The 13,812-nt window shown below is 46.8% G+C and overlaps 1 long non-coding RNA gene across 1 annotated transcript in view; it reads right to left on the bottom strand.

Annotated features, from left to right (window-relative positions):
- The window catches only part of LOC139234931 (uncharacterized), a 91,256-nt gene that overhangs the window by 72,011 nt on the left and 5,433 nt on the right, over positions 1-13,812 (bottom strand). The window contains exons 3-5 of the long non-coding RNA XR_011588367.1: positions 13,465-13,548; positions 3,038-3,070; positions 202-335 (exon numbers count right to left, since the gene is read on the bottom strand). This is a non-coding gene — a long non-coding RNA (uncharacterized lncRNA). The remainder of the gene's footprint in view (positions 1-201; positions 336-3,037; positions 3,071-13,464; positions 13,549-13,812) is intronic.

The raw sequence follows: 13,812 nt of genomic DNA, 5'->3' as shown, positions 1-13,812 counted from the left end.
TATTTTCCATATGTCTATCTGTGAGGAATCTTAGGATGTTTTATTAAAGGCAATAAAAAATAGAAGTTATTGTTGTAAGTGCAGCCAATGCCATTCCTGCCCTATCCTTGAAATGCTGTGAATGAGTGGATATAACCTAAGTGTTAGTAGGGCAAAAATGATACGCTGTCATGTGAATCTAAAATGCAAGCCATGACTTACCCATCATTTAAAACAGCTGCATCAAGGTACTTTGGTTTATCAGTAACAGTTTGTACAATGCAAAATACTGCGGATGCTGGAAATCTGATATAAAAACAGAAAATGCTAAAAACACTCAGCGGGTCAGGCAGCATCTGTGGAAAGAAAACAAGAGTTAACGTTTCAGGTCGATGACTTTTTGCCAGAACTAAGGCTAATGGCCTCCCGCCGAGAGAGCACAGGCAGCACTGGTATTTTGGTGCTACGGGCTAATTATCAACGGTGGGGAGAATTTATGGTGTAACGCGCTCTTTCTGGTGCAGGGGGCCGAAGGTTGCACCAGTGTCCCACTTGCAATGAAGGAGAACAGGGAAGAAATGCGCGAATCTGTAGGCCAAGTATTGAACAGTTGCCATAATTGTTAGAACACTATTACCTGCCACCCACTTAGCAATTAATGTTACAAGCAAATTGTTTCTGCGTTTCTGGGGAGTCTGTCGACTGCACAGGGAGTTATGTGCTTTGGGCTGACTTGGGGTATTATGGGATTGGAGGAGAAGTGGGGAGGGTGTGGGTGTACAACAGGACAAATTAATTATTGGACGTTTGTACCTCTCATAGCGCTGAAGAAGGCATGCAGCATTCAGTGTTGTTGAAAGGAACCACGGGTCATTTCTTTTGACATTGAGCCAAGATGGCCCATGTAATGTTTTCAAGGACTCTCCCCCATCACTTTACCCACACATCTCATTCTAAAGGAAGAGAGACTAAGCCAAGCTCTTTATTTTAAATGCTTGTTTAAATTTTCAAGTTGCAGGAAGAAAAAGATGTAGGACAGGAATGATCAAATCCAGCTTTGTAGTTTTTGAAATCATTATACTGTAGTCATAATTTCAGTGATATGCTGAGGTCACTTTAGTCACTGGCTTAAGAGGGTCAGACAACTGAGGGCCTATTACTATTCTATGGTGAGAAGGACTCATATCTGATAACTACAACAATGTGAATTCACACTACAGATTTCAGAGATCAAAACACTGAACATCCATAGGCGATTGCTAATCCAAACCTCAAGCTTACTCTTCCCATTTGTAACATTCAGTATTACAATCTCAGGCAGGACCGATCAAATAAGCAAACCACTTTAAAAAACAATTAAACTGTACCGACACATCTCAAGGGCTACCTCTCAAGACCTAGGCTTACAAATAATATAAACACTGCTATGTGGAGATTCCTGGCTGTCTTACATGTGTCAGTTGAAGCATCCTCATGGTTATTAATGCTGCTGAAGCACTTTTAGCAACTGCACGCGCGGGCGGGCATGCGTTGGAGGGGGCGGCAAGAGGAGCAGCAATATCCAAAAATGAGCGGGAGTCAACTTGGCATTACACCCCGATTGACTTCCTGATCCAATTAATTACAATACTGTCGCTGAGCAGAGGCAAAGGCAGCCATTTAGCCCCTCTAGCCTGCTCTGCCATTCAATGAGATCATGGCTGATCTGCAACCTAACTCCATATACCCGCCTTTGCCCCATAATCCCTTAATATCTGCGGTTAACAAAAATCTATCAATCTCAAAAATTAATAGATCTAGCATCAATTGCTGTTTGCGGAAGAGAATTCCAAACTTCTACTGCCCTTTGTGTGGAGAAGTGTTTCCTAATTTCACTCCTGAAAGGTCTGGCCCTAATTTTTAGACTATGCCCCCTAGTCCTAGATTCCCCAACCAGCAGAAATAGTTTCTATCTACCCTATTCCCCTTAAGATCTTGAAAACTTTGATCAGATCACCCCTTAACCATCTAAATTCCAGGGAATACAACCCTAATTTGTGTAATCTCTCATAATTTAACCCTTGAAGTCCAGGTATCATTCTGGCAAACCAATACTACACTCCCTCCAAGGCCAACTTATCCTTCCTAAGGTGTGGTGCCCAGAACTGCTCACAGTACTCCAGGTGCGAGTTTTTATATTTTCAGCTTGCTGTCATGGAAGCTCAGACTGCTGCAGTCCTGGCTGAGATGGTGCAGTCTGAAGCTGGGCCTTCTAGGCCTAGAGCTGCTCGAGGTCACCCTCCAAGGCCATCTGTGTCCTCGCCAGTGAAAGTTAGCAGCCTTCCACCAGTCAAGCACTGGGAAAGTTCGTAGGAGCATTAGGGCAGACAAAGGTACACAAAAGAGACACTAAGGGAATGCACAAGGGTGCTTAGATTATTTTTGTATGCATTATGGGATGATTTAATTTACAAATCTGGATTGGAATGTGTATTTTGTGTTGCCTTTTATTTTTGCATTGTGGGAAAGAGGGCAATGTCATGGTGAATTGAGGTTATTAGTATTGCTCATTAATTATTTGTTCACATATAGCCCGGGCAGAAAGGGGCTCTCTGTGTTGCAGCCTCCCTTCCTCTTCCCCCTCCACCTCCTCATGCTCCTCACGTGGTAGGTGGTGGCAAGGTTGTGCAGTATGCAGCATACCACAACAAATCTTGAGACCTGCTCAGCCTTCTTGAGACTGCAGGGCCTCTCCAGAGTGGTCCAGTTTCCCTTGTTTCTTTTCTGTGTTGAAGGGGTTGAGGGGCATTGCAGGAACATTGCAGAATCCTTATGCTGTTGTGTATCAGCTCCAACTTTCTGCAGCGAGTTTAATTTGTATTAACAGCGCAACTGCAACAATTTCTTGAAACTCAGGGGAAGGCCGACACCGATCTCCCATTTTCGTACGGCTAACGGTGCAGCGGCGCAAATCGTCCAGTAATTTGTAGCTATTCGCAACTCACGTATCTTTCCCTCACCATAAATTGTTGGGTTATTTACACACTAATAAGGTTTATTGTTAAACTATTTAGTGTACCTGTACTTGGTTCTTTTATCCTCCATTTGTTTCCTAAAGAAGGAAAAGCAGGAATATAATCTTGAAGCAGAAAACACAAATATGCATTTCAAACTGCAACCCCATACCAAAATAACCTTTATGATCAAGACTTGGTCCACTTTGTGGGAAAAGGGGATGAAGGGATGTGGGAATAGGGCGGCTAAATGTGATCACAACTATCTGCTCATGTGGAGAGTAAACTCCGACATGGACTGGTTGGGGCGAGTGGTCTGTTTCCTGTGTTGTAACTTCTATGTAAATTACATTATTGAAGCCATAATGTCGCAGAGTGGTCACCTTTTTGTCGAAGCATTTTTTTTCTGTCCAGATTATTATGTTATTTTGTAATACGTCAGCTTGGCTTAGTGGTAACAGCCTTTACAGAAGCTATTGTGTATTGGTCTTCACTCGGTCCCTTCATCGGTCTTTACGGTAGAAGACACTAAAAACATCCCAATAATTGATAATCAAGGAGCTATTGGCGGGGGGGCGGAGGAACTTAAAACAATCACTATCAATAGAGATAAAGTACTAGGCAAACTAATGGGACTTGGACTTGATGGCATGCATCCTAGGGTCTTAAAAGAAGTGGCTGCAGAGATAGTGGATGAATTATCTACCAAAATTCCTTGAATTCTAGAGAGGTCCCAATGGACTGGAACACCGTCAATGTAACACCTCTATTTAAGAAGAGGGAGACAGAAAGCAGGAAGTTGGGAAAATGCTGGAGTCCATCATTAAGGAAGTAGTAGCAGGACATTTAGAAAATCATAATGCAGTCAAGCAGAGTCAGCATGGTTTTATGAAGGGGAAATCATGTTTGACAAATTTGCTGGAGTTCTTTGAGGATGTAATGAGCAGGGTGGATAAAGAAGAACCAGTTGATGTCATATATTTGGATTTCCAGAAAGCATTCGATAAGGTATCACAAAAAAGGTTACTGCACAAGATAAGAGCTCACGGGGTTGGGGCTAATGGAGTGTCGGGATAAATGGGTAATTTTCAGGCTGGCAATCTGTAACTATTGGGGTGCCACAGGGATCAGTGCTGGGGCCTCAACCATTTACAATTTATATTAATGACTTGGATGAAGGGACCGAGTGTAACGTAGTCAAATTTGCTGATGATACAAAGGGCTAGACTTTCCTCTTCATTTTCAGCAGTTTTCTCAGCCGTATTGCTCGTTTTCAGCGGAAAACCACCCGGTGAAAATTTCCACTTAATTTTTTTTTTTTAAAAAAGAGTTCCATCGACATTTTCAAAATACCACTGGGGAGCAGATTGCTCAAGTGCACTGCTGAGAAAACCACCACCGCCCGAGTTTTGACTCAGCGGTGACCCATAGGTAAGTTCGAAAAAACCGCCCACGAAAAGCAGCCAGAGCTGGGCGGTAGGTAAGTACCCTTGTAAAGAAAGGCAAGTTTAAAAGGTTTTTTTTATAATTCTTTTTAAATTATTTTACGACGATTAAGTTAAAAAGGGTCGAGAATGTTTTCTACATTTTTTATTTTTGTTTAATTGAAAAAATATTTTTTGTATTTTTCCCCCCTCCCTAGGCCCAATCGCAGCCTCAGTCTAAATTTGAGTACTTACCACCCATTCTTGTTAAGAACTGCTCATTTTGCCCAGGATCGCGTTTAACCACCGAGAATCTACGTGTAAGATCCATTTTCTCGCTGGGCGGTATTTTTTTGATCTAATGCAATTTTTTGCCAGCATTATTTGAAGAATCTCAGCGGTCTTTTGGACGGCAATCCAGCGGTGGGGGACTTTAGGGAAAGTCTAACCCAAAGATAGGTGGGAAAGCAAGTTGTGAGGATGACGCAAATAATTTACAAAGCGATATAGATAGGCTCAGTGAGTGGACAAAAATTTGGCAGATGGACTATAATGTGGGAAAATATGAGGTTATCCACTTTGGTAGTAAAAATCCAAAAGCAAATTATTATTTAAATGCGGAGAGATTACAAAATGCTGCGGTACAGAGGGATCAGGGGGTTCTTGTGCATGAAACTCAAAAAGTTAGCATGCAGGTACAGCAAGTAATCAGGAAGGCAAATGGAATGATGGCCTTTACTGCAAGGGGGATGGAGTATAAAAGTAGGTAAGTCCTGCTCCAACCGAACCTGGAGTACTGCGTACAGCTTTTGTCCACTTATTTAAAGATCATCATCATAGGCAGTCCCTCGAAATCGAGGAAGACTTGTTTCCACTCTAAGAGTTCTCAGGTAGCTGTACAGTCCAATGCGGGAATTACAGTCTCTGTCACAGGTGGGGCAAACAGTGGTTGAAGGAAAGGGTGGGTGGGGAGCCTGGTTTGCCGCACGCTCCTTCCGCTGTCTGCGCCTGGTTTCTGCATGCTCTCGGCAACGAGACTCTAGGTGCTCAGCGCCATCCCAGATGCTCTTCCTCCACTTTGGGCGGTCTTGGGCCAGGGATTCCCAGGTGCCGGTGGGGATGTTACAATTTATGAAAGAGGCTTTGAGGGTGTCCTTGAAGCGTTTCGTCTGCCCACCTGGGGCTCACCTGCCGTGTAGGAGTTTTGAGTAGAGCACTTGCTTAGGGAGTCTTGTGTCAGGCATGCGGACGTCAGGACCCACATTACTTGGAACGTCAGGACCCTCATGGACAACCCCAACAGCAACAGACTGGAACGTCGCACTACTATTGTTGCCCGGGTTAAGGAAGGATATACTTGCGTTGGAGGCAGTTCAGAGAAGGTTCACGAGGTTGATTCCTGAGATGAAGGGGTTGTCATCTGAAGAATGTTTGAGCAGGTTGGGCCTATACTCGGAGTTTAGGAGAATGAGAGGTGATCTTAATGAAACGTAGAAGATTCTGTTGGGGCTTGACAGGGTAGTTGCAGAGGGTGTTTCCCCTCATGGGGGAATCTACAACTAGGGCATAGTTTCAGAATAAGAGGTTGTCCATTTAAAACAGAAATGAGGAAGAATTTCTTCTCTGAGGGTCGTGACTCTTTGGCATTCTCTACCCCAGAGAGCTGTGGAGGCAGAGTCTTTGAATATATTTAAGGTGGAGATAGACAGATTTTTGAATGATAAGGGAGTCAAGGGCCAGGATCAGATCAGCCATGATCTTACTGAATGGCAGAGCAGGCTCGAGGGGCCAAACGGCCTACTCCTGCGATTATTTCTTATGTTCAAGTCAGAGGCTGTGGATTCAAGTCCCACTCCAGGATTTCAGCACATAATCTAGACTGACCTTCAGTACTGCACTGAACTGAGTGCTGCACTGTTGGAGGAGACATTAAACTGAAGCTTCATCTCTCCTGTTCCGGTGGATAAAAAAAGATCTTCTAGCCCTACTTGAAGAAGGGTGTTCTACTGCTATCCCAGCTAACATTTATCCATCAACCAACACCACAAAAACAGATTCATTGGTCATGTAACTAATTGATGTTTGTGTACAATTTGGCTGCCATGTTTGCCTACATAACAGTGATCGCACCTCAAAAGTAATTGATTGTTTGTAAAGCACTTCAGGGTGCCCTGTTGTGATGCAAATACAAATGCAAGACATGTCTTTTATCTCCCTGTCCCTGCCTCGCCGTTGTGTAGGTTACTCCAGGTCACATATTGGAAAATTGGCCCGAGATTTTAAGAGTTGAATTGCATATGGTGGCTTTTCCACTGATGTTTTTTCTTGCCTGCCTTCTACCTGTCACTCCCACTCTTTGAGAATGGCATCGGCAATTGATTGTGTTAAGAATTGGTGGCACAAGACCTGCTTCCAGTCAGTCTACTTACAGCATATTGATACTCCAACAAGTTGTACCTAAACAAGGAAAGTCACCATGTCAACTCATCAGAAGCTTTGTCTGACCTGCCCTTTCATACCACCTTTTGGGTAGCACCACTGCAGAAATTGGCTTTTCAAGAATCATACAGCACAGAATGGATTCCTTATAGAGGACTCCATAGTATAACCTGAAGGATCAAACCTTCCTCGCAAACAGTGGACAACCATCAACGCCCTCAGAACCGATCATAGTAGATGCTGCCATCTTCTCTATAGATGGAAGATGAAAGCATCCCCATCATGCTCCGAATCAGACCCTGGCACATTACTTAGCACTGCCGTCAGAGGAAATTCACAGGCAGCCTTTACAAGATCATCATCATAGGCAGTCCCTCGGAATTAAGGAAGACTTGCTTCCACTCCTAAAGTGAGTCCTTTGGTGGCTGAACCACAGCCACCAAATGTGAGAGCCACAGACCCTGCCATAGGTGGGACAGACATTCGTCGGGGGAAGAGGACAGATTTGCCGCACGCTCCTTCCGCTGTCTGCGGGTGACCTCTTCACGCTCGCGGCGTTGAGATTTGGAGAGCTCAACGCCCTCCCGGATGCACTTTCTCTACCTAGGGCGGTCTTCGGCCAGGGACTCCCAAGTGTCAGTGGTGATGTCACACTTTACCAGGGAGGCTTTGAGGGTGTCCTTGTAACGTTTACACCTTTGGTTCGTTTGCCATGAAGGAGCGGCGCTGGATAGAGTAATTGCTTAGGGAGCCTCATATCTGGCATGCGGCATGTGGCCTGCCCAGCGAAGCTGATCGAGTGTGGTCAGTGCGTCAATGCTGAGGATGTTAGCCTGGGCGAGGACACGGATGTTGGTGCGCCTGTCCTCCCAAGGGATTTGCAGGATCTTGCAGAGACATCGTTGGTGATATATCTCCAGCGACTTGAGGTGTCTTCTGTACATCGTTCATGCTTCTGATCCATACAGGAGGGCGGGTATTACTACAGCCCTGTAGACCATGAGCTTGGAGGTAGATTTGAGGGCTTGGTCGTCGAACACTTTTCCTCAGGCAGCCAAAGGCTGCACTGGTGCACTGGAGGCGATGTTGAATCTCCACATCAATGTCGGTCTTTATTCATAAAAGGCTCCCGAGGTAGGAAGTGGTCCACGTTATCGAGGACCGCGCCGTGAATCTTGATGATTGGGGGACAGTGCTGTACGGCGAGGACAGGCTGGTGGAGGACCTGTGTCTTACGGATATTAAGCGTACGGTCCATGCTTTCATATGCCTCGGTGAATACATCGACTATATCCTGGAGTTCAGCCTCAAAATGTGCGCAGACACAGGCGTCGTCCGCGTGCTGCAGCTCAACAACAGAGGTTGGGATGATCTTGGACCTGGCCTGGAGGCGGCATAGGTTAAACAGCTTCCCACTGGTTCTGTAGTTTAGTTCCACTCCAGCAGGGAGCTTGTTGACTGTGAGGTGGAGCATGGCAGCGAGGAAGATTGAGAAGAGGGTTGGAGCGATGACGCAGCCCTGTTTGACCTCGGTCCGGACGTAGATTGGGTCTGTAATGGAACCGTTGGTAAGGATCACGGCCTGCATGTTGTCGTGGTGCAGCCAAAGGATGTTGACAAACTTTTGGGGGCATGGAAAATGGAGGAGGATGCTCCATAAGCTCTCACGGTTGACAGTGTCAAAGGCCTTTGTAAGATCGAAAAAGGCCATGTATAAGGGCTGGCGCTGCTCCCAGCATTTTTCCTGCACTGTCGTGCTGCAAAGATCATGTCCGTTGTGCCCAGTAAGGGACGAAATCCACACTGTGATTCCGGGAGGAGCTCCTCGGCCACAGGGAGAAGACAGTTCAGGAGAACTCTAGCGACAACCTTCCCAGTGGCTGATAGCAGGGAGATTCCCCTGTAAATATAGAAACATAGAAAATAGGTGCAGGAGTAGGCCATTTGGCCCTTCGAGCCTGCACCACCATTCAATAAGATCATGGCTGATCATTCAACCTCAGTACCCTTTTCCCACCTTCTCTCCATACCCTTGATCCCTTCAGCCGTAAGGGCCATATCTAACTCCCTTTTGAATATATCTAACGAACTGGCCTCAACAACTCCCTGAAGAATTCCACAGGTTCACAACTCCCCGAGTGAAGAAATTTCTCCTCATCTCGGTCCTAAATGGCTTACCCTTTATCCTTAGACTGTGACCCCTGGTTCTGGACTTCCCCAGCATGGGGAACATTCTTCCTGCCTCTAGCCTGTCCAATCCCGTCAGAATTTTGAATGTTTCTATGAGATCCCCTCTCATTCTTCTAAACCTCCTTTTTAAAGATGGTCACGATCACTGCATCTCTGCGATCTCCCGACATGCTCTCCTCCCTCCAAATGAGATGAGGTCATGTATCTGCGCCAACAGCGCCTCTCCGCCATACTTTAGTGCCTCAGCAGGGATTCCATGCGCACCCACAGCCATGTTGTTCTTGAGCTGTTTTATGGCTTTGCCTACCTCGTGCAATGTTGGGGTTTCACTGAGGTGGTGGTGGGTCGCATGTTCCGGGATGGAGTTGAGAACACTCGAGTCAACGGCAGAGTCTCGATTGAGGAGATCTTCAAAGTGCTCCTTCCAGCGGGCCCTGACAGCCTCGGTCCTTGATGAGTGTTTCCCCGTTCTTAGAAACATAGAAAATAGGTGCAGGAGTAGGCTATTCGGCCCTTCGAGCCTGCACCACCATTCAATATGATCATGGTTGATCATGCACTTCAGTACCAGATTTCTGCTTTCTCTCCATACCCCTTGATACCTTTAGCCGTAAGGGCCACATCTAACTCCCTTCTGAATATATGTAACGAACTGGCCTCAACAACTTTCTGTGGTAGAGAGTTCCACATGCTCACAACTTTGAGTGAAGAAGTTTCTCCTCATCTCGGTCCTAAATACCCCTTATCCTTAGACCGTGACCCCTGGTTCTGGACTTTCCCAACATCGGGAACATTCTTCCCGTCAGAATTTTAAATGTTTCCATGAGATCCCCTCTCATTCTTCTAAATTCCATTGAATATAAGCCTAGTTGATCCAGTCTTTCTTCATATGTCAGTCCTGTCATCCCAGGAATCAGTCTGGTGAACCTTCGCTGCACTCCCTCAATAGGAAGAATGTCCTTCCTCAGATTAGACCAAAACTGTACACAATATTCAAGGTGTGGCCTCACCAAGGCCCTGTACAACTGTAGTAAGACCTCCTGCTCCTATACTCAAATCCTCTCGCTATGAAGGCCAACGTGCCATTTGCCTTCTTCACCGCCTGCTGTACCTGTATGCCAACTTTCAATGACTGATGTACCATGACACCCAGATTTCGTTGCACCTTCCCTTTTACTAATCTGGCACCATTCAGATAATAATCTGCCTTCCTGTTTTTACCACCAAAGTGGATAACCTCATATTTATCTACATTATACCGCATCTGCCATGCATTTGCCCACTCACCTAACCTGTCCAAGTCACCCTGCAGCCGCTTAGCATCCACCTCACAGCTCACACTGCCACCCAGCTTAGTGTCATCTGCAAACTTGGAGATATTACATTCAATTCCTTCATTTAAATCATTAATGTATATTGTTCTTGGCCAGGAGTTGGGTGGGGCCTTGGGAGTTTGGACTGCAATGAAGAATCCTCACATATCATGGCTGTCGGCCAGTTGTTGTATCTCCTGTGCTTTCTCCATCCACCAGCTGTTCTTTAGGTCCCGGGTTTTTTGTTGGATCTCAGCCTTGAGCCATCTGTAATGTTGCTTTGCAGCTACCGAGTTGGGTTGTTGCTTGAGGCTCAGTAATGCTCTGCGCTTACGATCTATTAGTTCTTGGATCTCCTGATCATTTTCATCAAACCAGTCCTGGTGTTTTCTGGTTGAATAACCTAGTGTCTCTTCACAGGCACTAGTTATAGAGGTCTGGAGGGCAGACCAAGCGCTGTGGGCATGCAGCATCTCAGGGTCATCAAGGCACGCCAGATTAGCTGTGACAACACCCTCGCTCCAAACACTGGCACCTGCTAGCTGTATAGGGCTCTCTTAGTTGGGTCTTTAAGTGCCCCGGCATTAACTTTTTTGCAGCACTGCTTCTGCTGTCCCCTTTGCTTTAGGGCTATGTTTATATTGATGATGGCTCGGATTAGGTGATGGTCCGTCCAGCAGTCGTCAGCTCCTGTCATGGCGAGGGTGATGCGCACATCCTTGCGATCCCTGGCTTGGACGATGATATAGTCGAGCAGGTACCAGTGTTTGGAGCGAGGGTGTTGCCACGATGCCTTGTATTTGTCCCCCTGGCAGAACAGGGTGTTGGTGATGAGGAGTTCGTGGTCTAGACATTTTGTCAGGAGTAGGGTAACGCTGAAGTTTGCTTTCCCTACCCCCTCTCTGCCAATCATGCCTCCCCAGAGGGCTGTGTCTTTGCCGACCCTGGCATTAAAGTCACCTAGGAGGATCAATTTGTCGCCCATGGGGACACGGGACAAGGTTGTCTGGAGATTGGAATGAAAACCTTATTTAGCGTCATTCGTTGCATTGCGTGTAGCGCGTACGCACTGATGACTGTGGCGCATTGATTCCGGGATAGGGTAAGACGAAAAGTCATGAGGCGTTCGTTAACCCTGCAGGGGGAGTCTTTGAGGCAGTCGACTAGCTCATTCTCGACGGCAAAGCCATATCATGAAGGCGGTGTTCTTCCTCTGGTTTTCCTTTCCAGAAAAAGGTATAACCTCCACCCTGTTCCTTCAGCTTGCCTTCCCCTGCCCGCCGGGTATTGCGTAGGGCGACGATGACAATGTCAAAACGTCTAAGTTCCCAGGCAACTATGGCGGTGTGGCATTCCGGGACTGTTGCTGTTGGAATTGTCCATGAGGGTCCTGACGTTCCAGGTCCCGAACTACATATTAGCAAAGTGGAAGATGCCTGTGCGTGAGTTATTTTAACGTGGGGTGGCCGCCGCACATCGGCAACCACACGGGCTTAGCTGAGCAAAGTCTTGGTCCAGTGGCAAGGGGGTCCAAGACGACTGGAGACCAGACACTGCTGTATAAGCCTAATTGCCTACTGTGAGATGTTGGCCACAAGCTCGGCGCCGAGTAGCGTCATTGATGGTAGATGGACCGAGGCTTGGTTGGGGGGCAGGCATTGGGAAGGTCAGCTGCCCGCTGGGGTTCCGAGAGATGTTTGGAAAGTTTCTTCCAAGGTTAAGAATTTCCCCAGAGGTTTCCAAGTATAAAAATATTTCTAAATTATTATTTTTTTTAAAAAGGTTGCACAGGTTGGTTGAAGATTTAATAACTAGATTAAGAGTTGATTAAAAGTTATAGAAAAAAAGTTCTCCAAGTTGATTAAAAATGTAAAAGTTTCCCCGAATTGTTTAACAAGTTTAAAAGTTGATTAAAAGTTTAAAAATTGAGTCCCTTCGGCCGGTTCAGCGCCGGCCCTGGGCAGAATGTCCCACAGTACTGCTGGAACACTCCACCCCAGCGTCCTCCTTGTGGTCGGCGGGCCAGTGGGCCTAAAAGAGTCGGCGGGCCCCGGAAGTGTTGGCAGGTCCCGGCGGGCCCCGAAGAGCCGGCGGGCCCCCGAAGAGCCGGCAGGCCCCAGAAGTGTTGGCAGACCCCGGGGTCCTTTTGGCCCGGGGTAGAAGCGGGCCGGTGCGGGGTCCCTTCCGTATTCACTGCAGGGTACTGCAGTACCAGAAAGGGCAGGGCTAACGTTACACTGGAAGCTTTGGCCTGGATATCTGACTGAGATATTGACTACCATACGAAAGCAGCACAGAAGGAAGCTATTCGGTCCATCATGCCTGTGCTGACTCTTTGAAAGAGCTATCCAATTATTCCCTCTTCTCTTCCCCCATAGCCCGGCACATTTCTCAGTTTCAACTATTTATCCAGTTTTGAAAGTTAGTACTGACTCTTGCTTCCAGCAGCCTTTCGACAGTGCAAACGTAACAACTGTGTAAAATAATTTCTCCTCATTTCCCCCCACTTTACACACCCCCTCTCCCCCCCCCCCCCCCAAAGGGTGTTAATTTGATTATTTAGCAGAAAATTCATTCTGCTGCAGCAGAAGGGATTTCTTGCAAGACAGATTGTAGGTACGTCTGCCCAGGATGGCTGCCACCTCTCTGGAGCCCCCAATCCCCTCTCAGTGTCAGCTGTGGCTCAGTGGGTAGCACCCTCGTCTCTAAGTCAGAACGTGCGGACCAGGGTCAAGCAAGGCTGTGTCATTGCATCAACGCTCTTTTCCATCTTCCTTGCTGCAATGCTCCATCTCACTCTCAATAAGCTCCCCACTGGAGTGCAGCTAATCTACAGAACGGGAAATTGTTCAACCTCCGTCTCCTCCAGTGCAGATCCAAGGTCGTCCCATCCTCTGACATTGAATTACATTACAGTATGCAGACGGCGATTGTGTCTGCACACACTCGGAAATCGAATTCCAAACCATCGTCAACACCTTCACCGAAGCGTACGAGAGTATGGGCCTTACATGAAATATCCGTAAGACAAAGGTTCTCTACCAACCCGCCCCCACCACACAGCACTGCCTCCCGATTATCAAGATCCATGACGAGGCCCTGGACAACGTGGACCATTTTCCATACCTCGGGAGCCTACCGTCAACAAGGGCAGACGTCGACGACGAGGTCCAACACCTCCTTCATTGTGCCAGTGCAGCCTTCGGTCACCTGAGGAAGAGAGAGTGTTTGAAGACCAGAATCTCAAACACAGCACTAAGATCATGGTCTACAGAGCAGTAGTCATACTCGCCCTCTTATATGCTTCATGAAGGGGAAATCATGTTTAACTAATTTATTGGAATTCTTTGAGGATATAACGAGCATGGTAGATAGAGGTGTACCGATGGATGTGGTGTATTTAGATTTCCAAAAGGCATTCGATAAGGTGCCACACAAAAGGTTACTGCAGAAGATAAAGGTACGCGGAGTCAG

This window comes from Pristiophorus japonicus, chromosome 22, assembly GCF_044704955.1.
Source record: "Pristiophorus japonicus isolate sPriJap1 chromosome 22, sPriJap1.hap1, whole genome shotgun sequence".
NCBI classification, from domain to species: domain Eukaryota; kingdom Metazoa; phylum Chordata; class Chondrichthyes; family Pristiophoridae; genus Pristiophorus; species Pristiophorus japonicus.
This window is presented reverse-complemented; position numbering and strand designations above follow the sequence as displayed.